General features: G+C 37.1%; 1 protein-coding gene across 2 annotated transcripts in view; it reads right to left on the bottom strand.

Annotated features, from left to right (window-relative positions):
• Positions 1 to 9,027, bottom strand: part of HIKESHI (heat shock protein nuclear import factor hikeshi) — a 49,634-nt gene that overhangs the window by 20,264 nt on the left and 20,343 nt on the right. The window lies entirely within an intron of this gene.

Genomic DNA, 9,027 nt, shown 5'->3' with positions numbered 1-9,027 from the left:
GGAAAACATTAGATTTTTTTCTAAGTATTTAAATACAGCAAATCCAGATAGTCATTTCACATTTTCCTTGTTTTTAAGATAGAGCCGAAATGGGCTATGTCCTGTGAATACAACTGCCCTTCAACCATCATGGATAAACATGGAACACATCCATCTTATGGAACATATCCATTTTATAAATGTTATAAGTCAGATATCTAATAAGTTATAGCTTATGGTTATACCTTGTTCTTTTTTTGGCATCTACATTGGCAAAATATAATACCTGAAAGCTTGAAGTTTTGAAACTTTTAATGGTTCACAATTTGTTGAAGTAAGGATTTGCTATCCTCTGATCTATATTTTGCAAAATATTTTTAGATTTATAACCATTATTTAGAATAATCAAGCCAATGATTTTTCATTTTGACACCTATTTCCTTCCAATCACTTTTGTACACACCCCTACTTTCAGCATTTGTCTACTTATAAAACCATATCCAGTCTATTTTGGAGCACAAATATAAGAGATAAAAGAATAGCAGAACACATCCTTTACTACTTGTCCATGACAAAATATTGTGTGAGAAATTCCTTCCTCTTAAATGACTGAGTAGAATACCATATTTTCTTTTCTTTTTTTTTTCTTTTTTCCTTTTTTTTTTGAGACAGAGTCTCGCTCTGTCGCCCAGACTGGAGTGCAGTGGGACGATCTCGGCTCACTGCAACCTCCACCTCCCGGGTTCAAGCAATTCTCATGCCTCAGCCTCCTGAGTAGCTGGGATTACAGGCCTATGCTACTACGCCCAGCTAATTTTCAAATTTTTGGTGGAGACGGGGTTTCACCATGTTGGCCAGGCCAATCTGGAACTCCTGACCTCAAGTGATCCACCCATCTCGGCCTCCCAAAGTGCAGGAATTACACGCATGAGCCACCACACCTGGCCTCATATATTCTCTTGATCCTTAAAAATACACTGTTCAATCATCAAAGTTTTAGTTGAGAAAACTCAGAAGATGAGATCTTATTTGAAGATTCATAGTAGGTATTTTTGCTTATATGATCCACTTTACCATCATCATCAGTATAGAATTTACTGTTTTGTATTCATTTTCTGATTTGTCTAATAATTGTGAAACTTCTTCCTCTGTCAATTTTCTTCTCTTTGCCATTATGACCAAAATATTTAAAAGTATGAATTTACATTCTGTTCAATAAAAGCTAAAAAGAGACCTAAAGATGGTGTCTCCAGTCTCCTTTTATATGACTTGAAAGATGGCATAATCTTTTGAGCAACGCAATATGAAAATTGTACGTTAATGCAATGACAAACCAAGGTCCACAGGCCAAATCGGTCCCACAACCTATTTCGTATGATGTGGGAGTTAAGAATGGTTTTTGAATATTTAAAGGTTGTTTAAGAAGAATAATATGCCACAGAGATCATATGTAGCCCACAATGCCTACAATATTTTCTAACTGACCCTTCACAAAAAAGTTTGTCCACTTCTACTCTAGCCAATTCCAACATTTTTCTTTTTTTATTTTAGACTCCTTTTTGTAAGTACAGTTTTGATGAGTACCGATACAATAATTTCCTGGATGAAATAACAAAATGCTTCAATATATAGGTAAAACAAGACCAGTAATATCCCCAAATGCTTCTTAGATTTACAAAGTGGTCCATATGGTAATTGCAAGATAAAATGAGTTTTATTCTATTAAAAAACAGGTAAGTAAATTTTATCTCTATTCTTTTTTTTTTTCCCTCTCTGTTCTTTAGAAGACCTCTACAAAAGAATAAAACTCATGAAGTACCAATCCTTCTAATGGGTAAAAATGGTCAAAAGGGAAATTTAAAAATTAAAAGTAAGTCCACTGGTTGAGATGTTTGTAAGTGTGCATAGCAGCAAACAGATGAGGACTAAAGAAAACAGTTATGGCAAAAGGAAGGAATTCACCATGCAGTAGCATTTGACTATGATGACATAGCTAAAAAACTACACAGAAACAACTTAAATATGCCTGCTTGAAAGCATTCCTAGTACTGAATATACAAATTTAGAAATCCATATTTCTAAAACTCCTTGCTTCATTTCTATTAATAACTAGACAAGCCTGAAATTACATTTTCACTAATGTATATACTTAGAGCTATGTGACTCTCAAAGGTTTATCAATAATTTTAAATCAAATAAAAACAATTTATCTGACATTGTAGTATGTCTGAAATGTACTTAATGTAGCAAGTATCTAAAGTTCATCACTGTGCTCTATAAAGCACAAAATAAAAGATAAAACATCCCTATTCTCAAAGAGCTTACACCCTTATGTGGCAGGGGAGGGAGGGCAGTAACAGTCACTTAACCATTCTGAACTGATTTCATTATCTGGGTAATTTATTTTCCTTTTGAGACAGAGTCTAGCTTTGTTGCCCAGGCTGGAGTGCTGTGGCACAATCTTAGCTCGCTGCAACCTCCACCTCTCAGGTTCAAGTGATACTCCTGCCTCATCTTCCTGAGTAGCTGAAATTACAAGTGCGTGCCACCACGCTCAGTGAATTTTTGTATATTTAGTAGAGACGGGGTTTTACCATGTTGGCCAGGCTGGTCTCGAGCTCCTGACCTCAAGTGATCTGCCCGCCTTGGCCTCCTAAAGTGCTGGGATTACAGGCATGAGCCACTGCACCCGGCCCTATCTGGGTAATTTCTAACATCCTTTCTAGTGCTGACATTCTATGATTTTACATAGATATAATAACCATTTATTGAGTACCAACTGTGTACAAGGTACTACTATGCATTTGTGTACATTACCCCTAATTAAAAAAACTTGCACTGCAGGTATTATCTCCATTTTACCTGAATTCTCCTCTGTAATTAAAGGTCTTGGTCAAGATTATACAACCAGTAATGAGTATCACTGAGATCCATAATGTAGCATATCACTGTTCATAGGTGTTACAGGTTTTAACAGATGTTTATGTTGTTATAACTGGAAACCAATATTCAGTTGACCCTCTATCTGAATACTGAAAAGACTATCAAGTTTTCTTATGCATCTGACAATTCATGATGCTAAGGCTAGAAACTACTTTCAGAACTTTGGTAAGGTATTTTAAGAAAAAAATTTCAAAAACTACTGACAGTACAAATATAGAACTAGAAAAAAATACTTTAGGTACATGTGATTTCTAATTTGTAAGAAAAGCAGGCTAAGGCTAGCCAAAGAACTTCACTGAGGAGACTTATGTAGTCCATTGAGAAAATTCTCAGGACAACCTAGACCTGATCATGAAATCCTTCTCTGGACCAGATTAAATCAAAATAAAAGTGAGTAAATGATCCTTTTTGCTTCTTGTTATTCAACTCCGAACGATGTGCAAATTCTGGACTTTGAAGAAAATATGCAGAGTATCTAAATAGAGCTTTTGGCTTCCTGTTATCTAACTCCCTTGCATGAGCTATCAAGGGCTGCAATGTTGAATTTTGGTACAAATATGATGAGAATGAAGAGAAATAGCTTTAATTCAAAATAAGTCACCAAGATTTTTGCCCTAGAGTTTTTGTCATTATATTCAGAACTTCACTAAGTAGGGTGACAAACAAGGAAAACTTGCTTGTAGGAGACGAGACCCTATAAAAATTACCAAGTCTGGTTTCATAGTTGTCAAATATAAACGTTTATTTCTGTAATATTAATTCTTGGAACACCATGAAAAGTTAGCAGTGTATATTGTAATCCCTAGAGGAACCACTAAAAAATGAATGCAAAGGTATACAGCTAAAGAACCAAAGATTAATGGGCTAAAAAACACTCAATCCAAAAGAATGCCAAAAAAGGGAAGAAAAAAAAAATAACAGCAAGATAAAAATATAAACCTAACCATATAAATAACTGTAAATATTAATAGACTAAACACCCTACTTAAAAAGCAGAGACTGTAAGAATAAATTTAAAAAAAAAAGGCAGCACCAAACTACATGCTATTTAAGAGACAGAGATTTACATTAAAAGTAAAGGTGAAAGTATGTTATAAAGGAAATTTATGTTAAAAGAAAAAATATAGTATGTAAAAACACTATAAGAAAGCTGGAGAAGCTGTAAATTTTAGATGAAGCAGACTTTGAGACAGTATTATTACTGGAGATAAAGGACATTTCATATTGGTAAAAGAAAATTCATCAATTTATACAAACTCAGAAAGCAGAGGAAGAGAAAACCATTGTTATGCATTTATTTTTACTTCATTGCACTCTTACCACTTCTATTCAAAATGGTGTTTGAAGGCCTAGACAACACCATAAGGCAAAAAAAAAAAAAAAAGAAAGAAAAGAAAAGAAATCAAAGGCATAAAAATTGAAAAGAGAGAAGTAAAAAGTTTTTTTCATAGACACGATCATCTGTAGAGAAAATCCTAAAGCTACTAGAGCTAATTAGGGAGTTTAACAAGATATTCGGTATATATTATACCCTTTCCTTCATCCTTCAAGGATACAAAGCCAAATCCAAAATCAATTGTACCTCCATAATACTAGCAACAAGTAATTGGAAATTTAAAATGTTTTGAGATTTGGAAAAAAAGCCAAAATGCCCAATAAGGAATGGATAATTAAACCATACCTTACCAACAAAATATAATTCTAGATTACCAATTTAAAACAGATAGGAAAAAAAGTGGGTGGGCTATATCCTCCAGATCACTGTTTCTGAAATCTTTTTTTTTTCCGTAACTCATCGCGTTTTCCTTTTAAAGATAAAAATCTCATCTTCTTTTCCCATCTTAACTCATCTAAACATAAGAATGTACCTGTTTATCACTTTACTTGGTTAATAGGAAAGGAGCGGAGGAAAGGAAAGGGTAACTAAACGTTTAATACTTTTGGAATCCATCAAAATTTCATAACCCATTATGAGGTAATATTAAGTAAAAATGGCAGAAAACAGCACTTACAAGCATGTGAGGCATGCGCACATGCACACACACACACAAACACAATGGAAAGAAATGTGGGGCTGAGCGCAGTGGCTCATGCCTGTAATCCCAGCAATTTGGGAGGCCAAGGCAGGTGGATTACTCAAGACCAGGAGTTCAAGACCAGCCTGGCCAACATGGTGAAACCTCGTCTCTACTAAAAATACAAAATAGGGTCAGGTGCGGTGGCTTACACCTGTAATCCCAGCACTTTGGGAGGCCGAGGTGGGTGGATTATGAGGTCAGGAGTTCAAACCAGCCTGGCCAAGATGGTGAAACCCCATCTCTACTAAAAAGACAAAAATTAGCTGGGCGTGGTGGCAGGTACCTGTAATCCCAGCTACTCAGGTGACTGAGGCAGAAAATTGCTTGAACTTGGGAGGCAGAGGTTGCAGTGAGCTGAGATCACGCCATTGCACTCCAGCCTGGGCAACAGACCAAGACTTCCTCTCAAAAAAAAAAAAAAAAAAAATTAGCTGGGCGTGGTGGCACGTGCCTGTAGTCGCAGCTACTCAGGAGGCTGAGGCACAAGAATCACTTGAACCCGGGAGGCGGAAGTTGCAGTGAGCTGAGATCGCGCCACTGCACTCCAGCCTGGGTGACAAAGTGAGACTCCGTCTCAAATTAAAAAAAGAAAAGAAATGTAAATGCTGTTTTCTCCTTAAATTTACTTTAGGAAAGGAAAACACTACACTTAGAATAGTAAACGAAAAATCTGAGTATCTAGATCCTAATCCCTGCTCTATTTCAGGAACACTAAAAACTTTCTAGATTTCAAGAGCCTTAACAGTAAAATTAAGGAATTAATTATTTTAGGGCCTTTCATTCTAATATTTCATGGCTTTATGTTATACTTGGCAGGGATATGCTCTATTAGTTTTTCATGTAGTACCAAGTACACTGTACCTTTAACTAAGATTCTAAAAATTGTCACGACAATCATGATCCATTACCCATTCAGGATACTCCCTCCTATATCATTTGTTTTAAAGGCCATTTTAATCCAGGAACTTAGTTCCACTTCTAGGAGTTTCTTCCACAGAAATACAGTACTAGAAACTATGTACAAAGATATGTGTAAGAATATTTATCGTAGCATTACTAGTAAAACAATTAAAAAATGGGAACCCAGATTTCCATTAATAGGGAATTAAAGTACAGTACTGCCATATAACATGTACCTGTTTGAAAGAAGTAGATCTATGCATACCCACTAAAAGTTAGCAGACTCTTTGAGCAAAAAAATTAACTTCACTGAAATTCAGTGTCTTGAAAACCAGAGGCTTATTAACACCAACCTCTTAAGGTTGCTGTGAAAGATAATATGTAATACATATGAAAACCTAGCACACTGCATTACACATAGCAGATATTCAATATATGCTACCCTTTCATTCATTTTTCAATCATTATGAAACCTTCCTAATTGGTTTCTCTGCCTCTAGTCCTAATAAGATTCTCCAAGCCATTCCAGACAATTATTTTCCCAAAACACCATTTTGTTTTGTTTTGTTTTAGTTTTAGAGATGAGATCTCACTATGTTGACCCACGCCAGTCTCAAACTCCTAGGCTCAAGCAATCCTCCCACCTCAGCTTCCCGAGTAGTTAGGACTACAGGCACACGCCACCATGCCCAGCTGTAAAACACCATATTAAGATCTTGCTCAAATACTTGCTTACAAGAAAAAATTTAAACCCCACATAGCATGACCATCCATACAACAGTCCCAATTTACTTTAAAGCCTTACCTTTCACTCCACCCAAACAGGAACCTATCATGCCACCCTTAAAAGTCTCCTCCTCACTGTCACTTCAAGATGCACTGTATATTACCAGTTTTATGAATTTAATCATCTCCAAATGTGATTCCCATCCACCCACTTCCATCCCATCCAAATCTTACTCATAGTTCAAGTTCATGCTCCAGTCTAATCTTCCACAGAGACATTCTCATTTATCTCACCTCACTATTCTGTCTCCTCTGAACAATGTCTTGGTGTGATAATTAATATTCACACACACATGCAGATGCTGAAAGTAGGTAGATGTTCAATAATTACCTGATGAATGAGAACACAACAACGTCTTAACTACATAAACAGATACTTTTTTCTTCTGTAATTTAGTTAACAGAAAGGCCTAAAGTAACTTCCCAAGCTTTCACAATGTAAATGGATAGTTACATAATGTAACAAAATACCTTATAGCCACATATAGTACCTGCAGGTTCCCACTTTTTATTTTATATTTTATTTACTTACTTATTATTTTGAGACGGAGTTTCCCTCCGTCGCCCAGGCTGGAGTGTGGTGGCACAATCTTGGCTCATTGCAACCTCCACCACCTGGGTTCAAGTGATTCTCCCGCCTCAACCTCGAGAGTAGCTGGGATTACAACCGTGCAACCACCACGCCCAGCTAATTTTTGTATTTTTAGTAGAGACAGGGTTTCGCCATGTTGGCCAGGCTACTCTTGAACTCCTGACCTCAAGTGATCTGCCTGCTTCAGCCTCCCAAAGTGCTGGGATTACAGGCATGAGCCATGGTGCCTGGCCTGAAGTTTTTAGTTAAATGTCCCTTCCATATTACAGAGACCAAAACCAGCATCTAAAGCCAAAACTATAAGGAACCTCTTTAAACCTTCCCAAATTGTCCAACTACCAAACCTTATCTACTAAGCACGTGTCATTTTTTTTTTTTTTTTCTGAGACGGAGTCTCGCTCTGTTGCTCAGGCTGGAGTACAGTGGCGCCACCTCGGCTCACAGCAATCTCTGCCTCCCGGGTTCAAGCCATTCTCCTGCTTCAGCCTCCTGAGTAGCTGGGACTACAGGCGCACACCACCACACCCAGCTAATTTTTGTATTTCTAGTAGAGATGGGGTTTCACCACATTGGCCAGGCCAGTCTCGAACCCCTGACCTCGTGATCCACCTGCCTAGGCCTCCCAAAGTGCTGGGATTACAGGTGTGAGCCACTGCACCAGGACACATGTGCCACTTTTTTGTTATTTTAGGATTTCTTATCCCACGTTCAAAGGAAAAAAAAAAAAAAGAAGTTTCTTCTTATTTCTTAGTATCAAAACATTTATTTTATGTTTTCAAATTTAGTCCTACCTGAGTTCTTAACCATCACCCACAGATTGTTCCAGCATCACAGTAAAATGTATTTATCACAGTTTATCACATAACTCCTTTTCAGAACCCAGGAGTTACAAAGAATCATCCCTCAAACAAAACAAAACTCACAGTAACTGGCTTTAAGATACCCTACAAATACATGTAATTCTCCCAACAGAGCTCTCTTGACCTCCCCAACCAAAACTGTTCTGTGTGAAGTTAAGAAATCTGTTCATATCATTCAGTACAGAATCATAAGCACTGCCAACATTTTTCTTTTCTTTTTTTTTTTTTTTTTTTTTTGAGACAGGGTCTCACTCTGTCACCCAGGCTGAAGTACAGTGGTGCGATCTTGGCTCACTGCAGCTTCATCCTCCTAGGCTCAAGTGATCCTTCCACCTCAGCCTCCCAAGTAGTGGGACTGTAGGCATGTACCACCATGCCTGGATAGTTTTTTTATTTTTTGTAGACACGGATTCTCACTGTGTTAGGCAGGCTGGTCTGGAACTCCTTGGCTCAAGTGATCCATCCACCTCAACCTCCCAAAGTGCTGGAATTACAGGCGTGAGCCACCACGCCTGGCCCCAAATTTTTTAACATGAAATTTGTTTCACTTGAGTAACTCTCTATCCTAAAGCTCCCATAAAATTCTGCTAGACTTGTTACATAATAAATTCTCAGTTCAATCAAGTGCCTGAAGTTACTTCAGCAAGCCTCTCCCTAACCCTGATGTGCTAGTTAGCTAGGTTTTCCCAATATAATCAAACTTAAACCCACAAGCTTGAAAGGGCACCTGAAAGGCTGAAAAATACAAACCTATTACAAATTAACCTATTCTTACATTTTAATGATACACCATTTCCTACTATGAATACTAGGTCTAATCTTTTATATATAAATTAAGAATTCTGATAGTTTAAACATTCAAAAAGTTTTCCAAACAACTAGTAAAGAA

Source organism: Chlorocebus sabaeus, chromosome 1 (genome assembly GCF_047675955.1).
Source record: "Chlorocebus sabaeus isolate Y175 chromosome 1, mChlSab1.0.hap1, whole genome shotgun sequence".
Taxonomy (NCBI): domain Eukaryota; kingdom Metazoa; phylum Chordata; class Mammalia; order Primates; family Cercopithecidae; genus Chlorocebus; species Chlorocebus sabaeus.
Note: the sequence above shows the minus strand (reverse complement) of the source record. Positions and strands in the feature narration are given on the sequence as shown.